Source organism: Felis catus, chromosome C1, assembly GCF_018350175.1.
Source record: "Felis catus isolate Fca126 chromosome C1, F.catus_Fca126_mat1.0, whole genome shotgun sequence".
Lineage (NCBI taxonomy): Eukaryota > Metazoa > Chordata > Mammalia > Carnivora > Felidae > Felis > Felis catus.
Genome location: NC_058375.1, coordinates 185,136,671 through 185,153,380, shown reverse-complemented (window position 1 = coordinate 185,153,380; position 16,710 = coordinate 185,136,671). Strand labels below are relative to the sequence as shown.

At 38.0% G+C, this 16,710-nt stretch overlaps 1 pseudogene; it reads right to left on the bottom strand.

The window, feature by feature from the left end:
* Positions 1 to 264: 264 nt before the first annotated feature.
* On the bottom strand, positions 265 to 614 carry LOC123379406 (annotated as a pseudogene).
* Between the last annotated feature and the right edge of the window lie 16,096 nt (positions 615 to 16,710).

Here is a 16,710-nt window from a genome sequence, read left to right as displayed (position 1 = left end):
GAAGATCTGGTTCAAGTTTTGCTTCTCAGAAGCTTCTTCTTCACTGCGTGACCTTGGGCAAATATAGTTATTCAGTGCCTCTATAAGCCTCAGTTTCCTTACCTATACAATGAATATGAATAGTGCACCATCACATTAAATGGTTATAAAGATTAAAGAAAAAAAGTCACATAAAGTTCTTAGCACAATGTTATAAAACTAGTTAAGAATGCATTTTCTTTTTTGCCCATTAATGCATTGTATTTGCACATATGTATTATATCTCTAGAAAAAGAATCCCAATGTTTTTCCTCCTGTGTGTTTTTGTCTTACTTTTCCATGGTCTGTGATGCCAGCTGAGGGTGTCAGTACAATGAAACCAAACTGGCAGGACAGGAGCAGATTATTCTGCCATTTTTCTAGCTCTTCGACTTGTTCATCCAATCTAGGACTGATCACTCCACACCTGTTTAACCTGCCTGTGAGGCTCACAATATTCCCAGCTTTGTGATCATCAATCACCATACTTCATCATCATAGTTAGAAACCGGACGATGGCCTAATAAGAAAGTGACATTACCTCTCTTTTCAGCATTGTTAATGCTCTTGAGAACATCTGCTAGGACATTCATGTGCACCACTATTGTGGCATGGAAAGATGGCAGAGAGAGCAAAGAATGCATGTTATTACTAAAAGTACAGTCCTTAGCAATAGCAGTGATGGTGAAGAGTGGAAGAATCAACGGGACCAGATGCCTAATTGAGTATGAGTAAAAGGAAAGGGGTCACTGATGACAGGTTTTGAACTTGGGTTACTGCAAGTGAGACCACAGAAGCCAGGAAGTCAAGAGGGGGAGCTGAAAATGACCAGGAGGCTGGTTTTTGCCATGTGGAATGGAGGAGGTGGCCCTGCCCTCTGGCACCAAGGAGGAGACAGCCCCACCTCCTGATCCTGCCCTCTGGGCCTCTGAACTGCCTTTGGGGCATTCTTCCCTGTCTTGAACATGAACACATGTTCATTGTGGGATAGGTCTGTCACCCCATTTCCTGCCAGTAGAATCCCAGAAGTCTGACAGCCTTCTTTCATTTTGTCCTGACTTTGTCCCCTTCAGACCAGGCTGGCACTATTTCTACTGAGATGGGTGTTTAGATCCACAAGTCACATGCCTAATCTCTATGGCAAATGGTTATCCAGTGGCACTCTTGGAGTTGTCTCCAGAGCATGCTGTCATGTTTTTACAACATGGATCGGCTGAGTATTTTCCAAATCTTCGAGTTCTGGTTCCTTTTTGCTTCTTCAATTTATCTCTCTCCTCTTGCATCTTCCTATAAGCAGCAAGGAGAAACCAAGCTGTGCCTTCAACACTTTGCTTAGAAATCTCTTCAACTAAATATCCAAGTTCATCACTTTTAAGTTGTACTTTCCATTCCAGGGATCACAATCCAGCCAAGTGCTCTGCCACTTTCTAGCAAGGACCGACTTTCCTCTAGTTTCTAATACCATGCTCCACGTTTCCACAGTGAGCATTCATCTTTCTTTCTTTCTTTCTTTCTTTCTTTCTTTCTTTCTTTTTCTTTCTTTCTTCTTTTTTTTTAACGTTTATTTATTTTTGAAAGAGAGAGAGAGAGAGAGAGAGAGAGAGAGAGTGAGAGCGAGAGCACACAAGCCAGGGAAGGGCAGAGAGAGAGAGAGAGAGAGAGAGAGAATCCAAAGCAGTCTCCAGGCTCTGGGTTGTCAGCACAGAGCCCGATGCAGGGCTCGAACTCATGAACTGTGAGATCATGTACTGAGCTGAAGTTGGACTCTTAACCGACTGAACCACCCAGGTGCCCCCAGCATTCATGTTTCTAGCAACATTCTTTTCAAGGCCATTAAGGCATTTTTGTCTTCTGCACCTAAAAACTTATTCAGCTTCTACTTATTACCCTATTCCAAAGTATTTCCATGCTTCTAGCTGTTTGTTACAGCAGCACCCCACTGCCCAATACTACAATCTATGTTCATTTGTTGGGACTTCCATAACAAAGTCCCACAAACAGCATGGCTTAAACAACACAAATTTATTGTGTCACAGTTCTGAGGTTGAGAAATGCAGGGTTGGCTCCTTCAGGGCTGTAAGGAAAGGGGTTGCTCCAAGCCTTTCTCTGTGGCCATAGGTCATCATGTTCTCTCTGTGAAGAACCATATTCTCTCTCTTCCCGTGGTATCCTCTCTATGTGACACCTCTCCTTGCATCCAAATTTCTCCTTTTTATATGGGCACCCATCAAATTGGATTAGGACCCACTCTAATGACATCATCTTAACTTCATTCATTCTGTTAAAACCCTATCTCCAAATAAGGTCTTATTTTGAGGTACTGGGGGTTAGGACTCCATAATCTTCTTTTGAGGGACACAATTCAACCCATAACAGTTAAATTGTGAGGGTTGATCAAGGGGTTTATAACCAAATTATGCACTTGCGGATTTTCTAAATTAGTCTTGTGCTTTCAGAGGATTACAGTTTTTGACATTTCTTATCTGTTTTGATGAGAGTCTCCAACTCTAGGAGAAAGCAGGCAAAGAGATAACATTATGCCTTTTGTTGATGATAGTAGCTTCACAGGGAGGGTGAGGAGAGGAGAGCAACAAAATGGTAAAACTGATTCATTTTCCAGCCTTGCCATATATGGGTCTTCTGGCTCCTAACAAAATGAACTTCCCGTGATGAACTGATTTTCCATTTTAGTGTTTTCTCTGCCAGAGTAGAAGCCCCTTCTGCATGAAGCTCTTAAGGACATATAGAATTTATATCTCTTAATAGAATTTAATCACAAGGCTGTCTGGGGATTTGCTTCAGATTCTTTCATGTGCAAAAGTCATCATTTTTAATGGCTATTTTAGAGTTTATGTTGGAGACAACTTTATAGAAACGGCAAAATATGCCCTGTACAGTAGAACAGCAACTGAGTGCTATATGATTTTAAAGAAGATTCTAATCTATTAGAAAACTCCTGAAATCCAGTGTGTTTGTGCTCTCGTAATGCTAGCAGAAATATTAACTTATAAGGCATTTTCCCCCTCACACCATTATATTATAAACCATGAACCCAAATACTCAAGGTTTCTGTATGATACCTATTTAATTGTTTGTCGTTCCTTTATTTTTGACCCTCCTTCGGGTCCCCTTTCATTTTATTTTTTACTGTTCTATTTACTTCCTGTTCTATGCAAAAATGAGGCACTTGACCAGAAATATTCAAATCTATGCGCATGCACGCGGGAAAGAGTCTGCTTATTATCTATGAAATCTGGATCAGACGCTTCCTGATTGTCTGCAACATTTTGTCAGACTCTCCGTGAGTCCTGTCATCTGGCACAGATTCTTTCCTTCATGGAAGGCCTTCCCAAGCCTGTGTCTGGTTTGTCAGCTCCCATCTTCTGACTGACAGAGCCGACTTACTCTGCATTGATCGTCACCCCCTTTGCCATGCCAAGGAAACAGATGGAATGAAAGGAATAGGAATCAATAAGATTAAAAAAGTTTAATTTCCTTGGTCTCCCCACAGTATGCCACCTTCATTCCAAAGCAAGAGTTTCAAAGGAATGTAATACATCTCCTTTAAAGAAAACTAGGGGTGTAGAAGCCTCTTGATTGCTTTGGAGTTTGCTCTGCCACAGCTTGACTGTTTTCTTCTTTTTCTCTTTTCTTTCTTTATAATTACAATATTTCTTCTGTATATAATTTTCCTTCATATTCACTTTTGTTTTGACTGCATGCTAGTTATTAAAGATGAGAAATATGAAAGAGCCAAAAATCTATGTATGACTATATCCACTTAGGTTGTGAAGCACAGACTCTGAAGTCAAACAATCCATGTTCAAATCACAGCTCCGTTATCTACAGGCTCTGTGATCTTTGGCAATTGGTTGAGCCTCTTTGAGCCTCAGTTTCCTTGTCTTTGAGAACAGCAGTCTTACTGTGTTGTCGTAGGTTTTGAGAGGAAGCACATGGAGCACCTCGAACAGATCGTGATACTCTGTTGGCATCCGCTGAGGGTAGCCATTTATTGCTATGTTTCAGTGGGCAGCTAAAACATAAAGGCAGATGTAGAAAACAAGGAATATGTAGTATGGAAAAACTTCAAAAAGATGGTCTTGAGATTTGGTACCTTTTCGATTGGAACAGATAATATACTTTTTTGGCACAGATGAAGAGACTGATAGTAAAGTTTGAGGCACATGCTAGAAAATCTTCATAACTTTTAATGGCCACTGGGGTTTCATGTGTGGAAATAGTTGTCTAACGCGTTACTCAATTTATAACCACATATAAGCCCGATGCTTCTTGGGGGGACATAAGCAAGAAAATATCTAACCACACACAAAATGCCAGTTGACTGATACCCTTGTTATAAAACTCTGCAGAATCATGTTATAACTACCTTTGTTAGGATATTTGGTTCACTAATAGTAGCTGAAATGATAGAGGAGACAAGGATAAGCTTTGTCAGAGATGAATGAAGCCAGACACTAAAGTGATAAGGACAGATTTTATTTTATTTTTTTTAATTTTTTTTTTAATTTTTAATTTTTATTTTTTTAATATATGAAATTTATTGTCAAATTGGTTTCCATACAACACCCAGTGCTCATCCCAAAAGGTGCCCTCCTCAATACCCATCACCCACCCTCCCCTCCCTCCCTCCCACCCCCCATCAACCCTCAGTTTGTTCTCAGTTTTTAAGAGTCTCTTATGCTTTGGCTCTCTCCCACTCTAACCTCTTTTTTTTTTTTTTCCTTCCCCTCCCCCATGGGTTTCTGTTAAGTTTCTCAGGATCCACCTAAGAGTGATAACATATGGTATCTGTCTTTCTCTGTATGGCTTATTTCACTTAGCATCACACTCTCCAGTTCCATCCATGTTGCTACAAAGGGCCATATTTTGTTCTTTCTCATTGCCATGTAGTACTCCATTGTGTATATAAACCACAATTTCTTTATCCATTCATCAGTTGATGGACATTTAGGCTCTTTCCATCATTTGGCTATTGTTGAGAGTGCTGCTATACACATTGGGGTACAAGTGCCCCTATGCATCAGTACTCCTGTATCCCTTGGGTAAATTCCTAGCAGTGCTATTGCTGGGTCATAGGGTAGGTCTATTTTTAATTTTCTGAGGAACCTCCACACTGGTTTCCAGAGTGGCTGCACCAATTTGCATTCCCACCAACAGTGCAAGAGGGTTCCCGTCTTGCACTATAGACGAATCTATAGTCTCCTGATTTGTTCATTTTGGCCACTCTGACTGGTGTGAGGTGATATCTGAGTGTGGTTTTGATTTGTATTTCCCTGATAAGGAGCGACGTTGAGCATCTTTTCATGTGCCTGTTGGCCATCCGGACGTCTTCTTTAGAGAAGTGTCTATTCATGTTTTCTGCCCATTTCTTCACTGGGTTATTTGTTTTTCGGGTGTGGAGTTTGGTGAGCTCTTTATAGATTTTGGATACTAGCCCTTTGTCCGATATGTTATTTGCAAATATCTTTTCCCATTCCGTTGGTTGCCTATAGTTTTGTTGGTTGTTTCCTTTGCTGTGCAGAAGCTTTTTATCTTCATAAGGTCCCAGTAATTCATTTTTGCTTTTAGTTCCCTTGCCTTTGGGGATGTGTCGAGTAAGAGATTGCTATGGCTGAGGTCAGAGAGGTCTTTTCCTGCTTTCTCCTCTAGGGTTTTGATGGTTTCCTGTCTCACATTCAAGTCCTTTATCCATTTTGAGTTTATTTTTGTGAATGGTGTAAGAAAGTGGTCTAGTTTCAACCTTCTGCATGTTGCTGTCCAGTTCTCCCAGCACCATTTGTTAAAGAGACTGTCTTTTTTCCATTGGATGTTCTTTCCTGCTTTGTCAAAGATTAGTTGGCCATGCGTTTGTGGGTCTAGTTCTGGGGTTTCTATTCTATTCCATTGGTCTATGTGTCTGTTTTTGTGCCAATACCATGCTGTCTTGATGATGACAGCTTTGTAGTAGAGGCTAAAGTCTGGGATTGTGATGCCTCCTGCTTTGGTCTTCTTCTTCAACATTCCTTTGGCTATTCGGGGCCTTTTGTGGTTCCATATGAATTTTAGGATTGCTTGTTCTAGTTTCGAGAAGAATGCTGGTGCAATTTTTATTGGGATTGCATTGAATGTGTAGATAGCTTTGGGTAGTATTGACATTTTGACAATATTTATTCTTCCAATCCATGAGCAGGGAATGTCTTTCCATTTCTTTATATCTTCTTCAATTACCTTCATAAGCTTTCTATAGTTTTCAGCATACAGATCCTTTACATCTTTGGTTAGATTTATTCCTAGGTATTTTATGCTTCTTGGTGCAATTGTGAATGGGATCAGTTTCTTTATTTGTCTTTCTGTTGCTTCATTGTTAGTGTATAAGAATGCAACTGACTTCTGTACATTGATTTTGTATCCTGCAACTTTGCTGAATTCATGTATCAGTTCTAGCAGACTACTGGTGGAGCCTATCGGATTTTCCATGTATAATATCATGTCATCTGCAAAAAGTGAAAGCTTGACTTCATCTTTGCCAGTTTTGATGCCTTTGATTTCCTTTTGTTGTCTGATTGCTGATGCTAGAACTTCCAACACTATGTTAAACAACAGCGGTGAGAGTGGGCATCCCTGTTGTGTTCCTGATCTCAGGGAAAAAGCTCTCAGTTTTTCCCCATTGAGGATGATGTTAGCTATGGGCTTTTCATAAATGGCTTTTATGATCTTTAAGTATGTTCCTTCTATCCCGACTTTCTCAAGGGTTTTTATTAAGAAAGGGTGCTGAATTTTGTCAAAGACCTTTTCTGCATCGATTGACAGGATCATATGGTTCTTCTCTTTTTTTTGTTAATGTGATATATCACATTGATTGATTTGCGAATGTTGAACCAGCCCTGCATCCCAGGAATGAATCCCACTTGGTCATGGTGAAGAATTCTTTTTATATGCCGTTGAATTCGATTTGCTAGTATCTTATTGAGAATTTTTGCATCCATATTCATCAGGGATATTGGCCTGTAGTTCTCTTTTTTTACTGGGTCTCTGTCTGGCTTGGGAATCAAAGTAATACTGGCTTCATAGAATGAGTCTGGAAGTTTTCCTTCCCTTTCTATTTCTTGGAATAGCTTGAGAAGGATAGGTATCATCTCTGCTTTAAACGTCTGGTAGAACTCCCCTGGGAAGCCATCTGGTCCTGGACTCTTATTTGTTGGGAGATTTTTGATAACCTATTCAATTTCTTCGCTGGTTATAGGTCTGTTCAAGCTTTCTATTTCCTCCTGATTGAGTTTTGGAAGAGTGTGGGTGTTTAGGAATTTGTCCATTTCTTCCAGGTTGTCCAATTTGTTGGCATATAATTTTTCATAGTATTCCCTGACAATTGTTTGTATCTCTGAGGGATTGGTTGTAATAATTCCATTTTCATTCATGATTTTATCTATTTGGGTCATCTCCTTTTTCTTTTTGAGAAGCCTGGCTAGAGGTTTGTCAATTTTGTTTATTTTTTCAAAAAACCAACTCTTGGTTTTGTTGATCTGCTCTACCATTTTTTTAGATTCTATATTGTTTATTTCTGCTCTGATCTTTATTATTTCTCTTCTTCTGCTGGGTTTAGGCTGCCTTTGCTGTTCTGATTCTATTTCCTTTAGGTGTGCTGTTAGATTTTGTATTTGGGATTTTTCTTGTTTCTTGAGATAGGCCTGGATTGCAATGTATTTACCTCTCAGGACTGCCTTCGCTGTGTCCCAAAGCGTTTGGATTGTTGTATTTTCATTTTCGTTTGTTTCCATATATTTTTTAATTTCTTCTCTAATTGCCTGGTTGACCCATTCATTCTTTAGTAGGGTGTTCTTTAACCTCCATGCTTTTGGAGGTTTTCCTGATAAGGACAGATTTTAAATAGAAATATATTATTGCAAGAGGGGAGACGCCCAGTGTGAACTGAACTCAACTTCATTTGTACAGGGTTGACCTGGCATTTTAAAGAGAATGAGGGAGTAGGAAGGGGATGAGTGGGGCTCAGTAGAGTAGGGGAAGTAAAAAATTACAAAGAATTGGTTAGTGTAAATGCTGATTTGGCCAGTTGTGTATGTTAGCTGGCAATTATCAAAGTTGGGATTCTATCCTCCTACAGAGGTGAGATACACAGGCCCTATATGTCCCAATGATTACATTTTATTTTTTATTTTATTTTTTAAAAATTATAATGTGTATTTTATTATTATTATTATTATAATCTAATAGTTTATTTATCTTTTATAATTTTCATCCAAGTTATTTAGCATATGGTGCAACAATGCTTTCAGGAGTAGATTTTTAAGCCCTTTACCCATTTAGCCCATCCCCCCTCCTACAACCCCTTCAGTAACCCTCTGTTTGTTCTCCATATTTAAGAGTCTCTTATGTTTTTGTCCCCCTCCCTGTTTTTATATTATTTTTGCTTCCCTTCCCTTATGTTCATCTGTTTTGTATCTTAAAGTCCTCATATGAGTGAAGTTATATGATTTTTGTCTTTCTTATTTAGCATGATACTTAGCATGATACCCTCTAGTTCCATCCATGTAGTTGCAAATGGCAAGATTTCATTCTTTTTGATTGCCAAGTAATACTCCCTTGTATATATGTATACCGCATCATCTTTATCCATTCATCCATTGATGGACATTTGGGCTCTTGCCATACTTTGGCTATTGTTGATAGTGCTGCTATAAATATTGGGGTACATGTGCCCCTTCAAAACAGCACACCTGTATCCCTTGGGTAAATACCTAGTAGTGCAATTGCTGGGTTGTAGGGTAGTTCTATTTTTAATTTTTTGAGGAACCTCCATACTGTTTTCCAGAGTGACTGCACCAGCTTGCATTCCCACTAGCAGTGCAGGAGGGTTCCCCTTTCTCCACATCCTCACCAACATCTGTTGTTGCCTGAGTTGTTAATGTTAGCCATTCTGACTGGTGTGAGGTGGTATCTCATTGTGGTTTTGATTTGTATTTCCCTGATGATCAGTGATGTTGAGCATTTTTTCATGTGTCAGTTGGCCATCTGGATGTCTTCTTTGGAGAGGTATCTATTCATGTCTTTTGCCCATTTCTTCACTGGGTTATTTGTTTTTTGAGTATTGAGTTTGATAAGTTCTGTATAGATTTTGGACACTAACCCTTTATCTGATATGTCATTTGCAAATATCTTCTCCCATTCCAAGGGTTGCCTTTTAGTTTTTCTGATTGTTTCCTTTGCTGTGCTGATGATTAAATTTTAAAGGAATGGATTTGAGAAGGTGTTTGAGAAAGACACTCCTAAGTTTCAGGAGATACCACCCATACATCTGAAAGAGACAGAGGAAGGATTTACAATTGGAAGCCCCTGTTAGTATATGCTCTCAGAAAAATGGTCCAGGGTTTATCATCAAGTGTTGGCTCAAATAGTAAATGGCATGAGACTTGCCCTTCCAGAACTTGTAGTCTAATGTCATCTCATACCCGTTAGAATGGCTACTATAAAAGAGACAAGAAATAACAAATGTGGAGAAGAGGAAACCCTAGGCACTGTTGGTGGGAATATAAATTGATGCAGCCTCTATGGAAAACAGCATGGAGTTTCCTCAAAAAATTAAAAGTAGAACTATCATATGACTCAGCAATTCCATTTCAGGGTATATATCTAAAGAAAACACAAACACTAACCCAAAAGTGTACATGTACCCTCATGTTCATTGCAGCTTTATTTACAATAGCCAAGATATGGAAGTAATCTAAGTGCCCGCTGATGGATGAAGGAATAAAGAAGATGTGAGATATAGATATCTGTGATAGAAAGAAGATGTGAGATAGAAATATATATATATTTTATTTCATATAACATATATAAATAATAATATTATATGAATAATATATTTTAGCCATAAAAAAAGTGAATCTTACCATTTGTGACAACATGGACAGACCTTAAGGGTATTGTGCTAAGTGAAATAAATCAGACAGAGAAAGACAAATAGCTATGATCTCACTTTCTCACTTATATGTGGAATCCCCCCCAAAAAGAGCTCAGCTCCTGGGCTCATGGATATAGAGAATAGATTGGTGGTCGCCTGAGGTGGGAGGTGGGGGTGGATAAAAAGAGTAAAGCTGGTCAAAAGGTACAAACTTGGAGGTAGAAAATAAATAATCCCTGGGGTGTGATGTACAGCATGGGGATTATAGTTAATAATAGCAAATAATTGGAGTTTAAATACCTCATATAATAGATTATCAAGTAATCAAAGTATATATTGTGTGTGTGTTTTATAATATATTCTTATATAATTTATTATATGAGATATGCTTGAAAAAGAAATTTACCAACATTTTATTGTTGGTTTCTGTGTGTGTGTGTGTGGTATTAAAGTGCTTTTAATTATCTTCTTTAAATTCTTCCATGTTTTTTTTTATAAAAAACATTTTTTATTAAAAAACATGTTTTTACCATCGGATATAATCATTGTAAAATTTTGTGAAATTCCTTTAAATATTGTTTCTTAAGTGAAACTCACCTGCTCCAAATACTTTTTAAACTGTAAAGTGTAATAAAAATAAAGGATTACTATTATTGTCACTGGAATGATTAATGTTCAATGGACTGCATGTAAAATCATAAGCATTTAGGTCTGTGCTTGACTTATACTCAGGTTTTGTTGTGGCACATACATTTTTTGAAGGAAGGGTGCAATTTGAATACTATTATCATTGAACAACTACTTTGTATTCCTCAAAAACACATCACATGGAATTCAATATACAGTTGGATGTAGTAAAATACCAACTACCTACACTGAAACTATCTGGGTGAATGCAAACAGGCAGAAATTCTGCCTCTGACAAATTCTCAGGGTTTTCTTTCTTCTTTGTCTTCCTCTTCTTTTTTTTTTTTAAAGTTGCTTTTATAGTCGGATACTCCAAGGTTTTCAGGAGACTTAAGAGATGTATCTGAATATTACCTGCCCTTTGTGATGTCCTCAGAATCACAAATTCTTCCTGTTGAGAAATCTAATTAAAGGAAGCAATCCTCTGTGTGGATAAACAGGGTCACTTGTCTCAATCCTTTGTAAAAGTGCCCTCTCAAAGTTTCCTTTTCTCTCAAGAGCCTCTCTGCCTCACTCCAACAGTCTGCTCTTTGCGGCTTCATTCTTTGGATGCCCTTTGGTCCTTATGTTGCATCTTGTGGCTTTACCACGAATAGCTATTCTTTGAACCTTCTCCTTAGCTGCTGATGGCTCAGCTGTGCACAATTTAGGGTTGTCTAGGATATTAAAGGGTGGGCAGCATCTTTAGAATGGTTCATGGACCTTGTTGTAAGTGACAATAAGCATGTGAGGAGGGAATTGGGAGTTGGGTACCACAGGAATCTTTGCTGGGTGGCAGGTGTTAAGAGGCCTGTAGAGATAGATGAGGATTTTTATTATTATCTTACTAGGCTTTATGTTGGGTGGTTGAGCTTCCATAGAAATGCTTATAATGCTCTTATTGCTTGAATCAAGGTTAAATAGACAAATGCATAGTAATGTCCCTGGCCCCTTAATTAAAGCTCTCTTAGGTCCTTTCTAACAACGTGCCTCATAGAACAATATGATTTTCCTGGGTTTATAATGGTCAATAGCCATTGAATTCATGTAAGAATTTCTATTGGGATGTCGTCTGCCAAATATTTACAATATATGCTGAAAAGGACTTACACAAATACGTGAGTCTGGTCTTCAAAAATATATGTATATTTGGTAAAAATCAAGACAATACAGCCTCCTCTCCTAAACTAGAATAATAGAAAAACACCAATAAAAAGCCCTAAAGACTTGACTTATATATAAGAAAGAAGAAAAGTTTTAAAAAACCATCAGACTTCACAACACATGGATACTAATTTATCAATATAGGATATGAAAGAAGGAGCTCAAACTAACCATTACCATGTGGCCAAATTAAATATTTTACTATTAATGGAAGAAACAGTTTAAAGAGGAAGACAGAATAATCAGTAGGCTTCATTGAGCTTAAAAGCACCTAGGCAAGTGTAAATTCATTTATTTAACATACATTTATTTGCCACTACTGTGTGCCAGGCATGGGGTGAGGTATATGGGGACACAAAGTTGAATCACACACATAACTGTCTAAAAGAGGCCCAGAGAAAAGACCGTGTGAAGACACAGGACGCGATGGCCATCCACGAGCCATCAGACCTTTGGACCTTCTGGCCATTCAGTTGTGTAGGATCACTGAGGCTGCTTACTTACTTGATAATAGTTACACATACGTGTCATGGCAGGGTACAGTTTTGCTGTAGAGGTTGAATGAAAGGATAAATTAATGAATCAAGAGGCAGAGGATCAAAGTATTTCAACTTCACCATCTTTTCTAGCTGAAGTGGCCACAAGGGAGAATATCATGCTTAAGAATCCCCTGGCAGGCATTCTTAAGGCATAGACATAAAAAGAGAAAAAAAATAAATAAAATAAGTAGAAGATAAAACAATAAGAACAACAAGAGGAGGAACAGGAGTCATATGACTGGAGATGGGAAGGGGAGTTTAAGCTTATGAGCACCACCTCAACCAGCACTGGGTCTTGTGGCCTGATTGTTTCAAGACTAAAGTTGTAGTTTCAATAAGGTTTCCCATGTTCTAGGTTTCTTAGATATTTCAAGGCATCTCACTATAAGTAAGCATAGTACATGAACCATAGAATGCATTGTTCCATGTTATTGCAGTATTTGGCTTTCAGTCACCTTTAAGTGTAGAGGACATTTAAAATTAAGTAATCCATGAAGTCATCTAGAAAATAAGAAAACATGTGATTATCATGCATTTATTAGTGAGCCACAGATTTCTTGCTGTTTGAAGCCGGTACGAGGACATGAAAAGAAGCCTTTCATAATAATTCAGCTGTAATAAAATGCCTCATTTAGAATGTGTTAGGCATATACTTCTCTTACTGCTTATTTAAAAAGAAAGAATATACCAGGGGATTATCTCTTCATTTGAGTTTATTAAAAAATTGTGTATCAATTATGCTCAATTGCAGTTAAATTTCTCTGATTTATTATGCTATACCTTGAACGAGTAGTCAAAAAGGACATGGTATAAATGTATATATTACAAGGATAGTTTGAGTAATATGGCAGAATGCCTAAATCACAAGATCTGGAAGACCTTGGAATCAGACTCAATGATTTGTGCAGCTCTGAGACCTGGTGGTGTAACGCCTGGTATAATCTCCTCTTGTCCTGTATTGTGTGTTAGAAATTGTGAAAAATTCTTCACTTTTGTAGCTTTCTTTATCTAAGCTCTGCAGAGTCTGTATACTGTGTGATTTTTCACTGTTTATTTTGTGCAGCTGTTTGCTATAGAAACATAAGGAGGGGTTTTGAAAACAATTGCTTTTTAAAAGAGATTGGGGGCTAGGAATGCTTTGGAGATGTTCCTTAGTCTTCCCATTTTCATTTAAAGCAGCTCCGAACAGCTAGTTCATTGTTAGGTGTTGTGATTATGTATGGGGCACCTCTGTGTGAAACTATCAAGTTCCTCTTAGAAGACCTTCCAAGCAGAAAATAACCTTTCATTTCCTGGCCTTTACCTCCCAGAAGGGGGGGGGGGGGGAGGGAGTGGGAATGGGAATGGGGAGGGTTGCAAATAAACCCAGCTTTATGCAAACCCAAGAATATATGGTGTAATTGGTTCTTTGGATTGGCCAGATCTAACTACAGGAAGAGTAGTCTCTTGGCCAAATCCTCTAGAGTTCATCAGCAACTATTCTAGAAATGTAATGATCTAGCCATATTCTTTTGTTGTAATCTTCCTACAGTAAAAGATCTAGTCATACCCTTCATTTTAATTTTTCTACAGTATTAATACCGAAAGCATGAAATATAAACAAACAATAACAAAATTGATGAATTGTTTAGAAATGCCATTGTTTTAACAGGTGCCCCCATCTCATTCTTTTTTTCCTGAATGTAACTGTGTCATTTCTACTGCAATTATTTTTTGGAGATACTCTTTTATGATTGCGTTTCTGAGTCTTGCTGCTTGTATTTGATTGCAGTTTATATTCTACCATCTATTAACTTTCTCTGTTTGTTGAAACTGTAGGGAAAAGCCTGTGTCAGTGCAGTAAATTGTAGATTTTTTTTTGTAAATTTGATAAATTTAGCAAAAGTTACCAGAACTTACTATACATATGGATAAAATGGTTCAATTTAGTAGTCACTTTAGGAGATGTGTTTTACTATTTTTGTGAGGAATAACTTATATTCATTAACATTCCTTAACATATGAATCATAGTTATTTTAACTTCCTTGTTCATTTATTGGCACTTTTCTTTTGACTGACTTTTCCCTTGTCTATATATCACATTACCCTGTGTAATGATTTCTGTTTTGGATATTCAGGGTGATGGGTAGTTGAGATTGGGGTTCTGCTATCTTTCTCCAAAGCGTGTTAAGTGATGGTGGACAAAACAGCTAAATTATTGGCAGGTTACCTTGGAGGCTTGGTTTCTCTTTTTTAAGGTGGGTCTATTTTCAGTACTTTCCTAGTCCTAGAGTGAATCCCTTAAATTCTGGGAAGTAACTTGTACTTTGAAGCACAGTCCTCCGGGGTCTGCACCAAAAGGCTGAGATGTTTACCAAGTCCCTCTAACTTAGAAGGATGTGATTTCAAATTCTGTCACTCCTGTCCTGGGTGGCACCTGAAAATTCTGCTCCTGCCTTTCAGTCTTCCAGAAATTGTTTCCCCTTGAATTCCTTGGCTTACCAACTGTGCATGTGTAGCTTAGGGATCAGCCAAGAGTTCAGGAGAATTGATATGCAGATTTTTAGCTTCCCATCTGTTTTTCCTTCTTTATAACGTTTCCGTCTTTTACAGCTGCTCTGAAAGTATCATTCACCTTTTTCTGACTCTTCTTATCTAAAGGACTGTAACTTTCTGCTTTATTTCCAGACAATGTAGTATAAGCCGAGTACCTTCAGGGATAAGCCTAATAAGTATGTATTTCACTCAGTGTGGTTCCATTTTTTTCAAGGGTCAAACCCTCTCTAGTGTATGCCTTCTTTTGGCCACTCCCCATTACCTTCAAAAAATTTTTAATATCTTGTCCAGAGGTCATAATTGCTATTTGCAGGAGTATAGGTCATTCCCATACAAGGTATCAGAACTGGAATTCCAAAAAAAACATTTTGTTTGTGTCCTATAGTTTTATATTACACACACACACACACACACACACACACAAAACTAAATGTGCTTTAATAATTTTCAAGCTATATACATAAGCCCTTTACCATTACACCATAAAAAGGACTTCCTTAGATTTGGATTTCTTTCTAAGGTTATACAATAAATATGTCTACTTTGTTTTGTCTCGAGCCAAACTCATGATTCTTCTGCAAAACATAGCTTTCCTCTAATATTTCTTATTTTAATAAATGGCTCCCAGTTGTTAGACCCAAAGCCCAAGGATTCCTCCTGTATCCTCTCTTTTCTTTAATCCTATCATCCAAGAGGCAGGAACAGCAAGGACCTAGGGCATAGGCTCTGCCTGCCTTCAAGCCTTGCTCTTTGTCTTCCTAGCCACACCATCTTGTATTAAGTCACCTAAATGCTTAGACTGGTTGCTAGCACATGGTAACTGCTAAATCAATATTTTATTACCACCAATAGAAAATTTAATCAAGCAACTGACCAATTCTGTCCCAATCTTTACACATCATCATTTCAACCCTTCCATTTCTCTACCGTCTCCCAGTCTAAGCTCTACCCACTGCTGTAGTCACCACCTAATCTTTCTTTCCATTTCTATTCCTCCTCCCCAGCTCAATCCCCACAATATAGCCAGACTGATCTTTTCAAAACACAGTGATCATGTCATTCTGTTCTGTAATACCCTCCTGGCCTTCCATTTGCTTTTGGTATAAATTTACACTTAATTCCTTACCATGACTGTATTGTTTGTATTATATAGGCTCTAATTTTCTCTTAGCTCTCATACTGCAACAGTCCCCTCTCTATTTTCCACACTGCAACCACATTGGCCCTTTTTTAAAAAAAATACTATTGCTAGGACTCACCCATCTACTATTTCCCTTTGGACACTGGTACTATCTCATTCAAGTTTTAATTTCATTGTTACTTCTTCAGGGTAGCTTTCCTTTTCCACTCCTTCCTTCTAAACAACCTGGTTCAATTAATCCAAACGCTTGTTTTTGAGAAGATGAATAAAATTGATAAGTCTCTAACTAGACTGACCATTGAAAAAGAGAAAAGACCCAGATTACCGATAGCAGAAATGAGAGAGAGAACATCACTATGGACCTTGAAGACATTAAAAGGATAACAAAGGAAATTACAAGGAAGTTTATGACCATAAACTGGTCATGCAATGGACAATTAAATGCAATTAAATGCAATGGACAAATTTCTTGACAGACGCAAATTCCCAAAACTCACTCAAGAATAAATGAGTAACGTGAATAGTCCTATAATCTATTTCAAAAGTTGAGTTCATAGTTAAAAACCTTTCAACAAAGAATACTCTTGGCCCAGATGGCTTCACTGGTGAATTCTGCCAAACATTTAAAGAAGAGGTAGTACCACTCCTACACAAACTTTTCCATAAATACAAGAGGTAGGAATACTTTCCAACTTATTTTTTGAGGCTTGCATAGTTTCTAACAAGA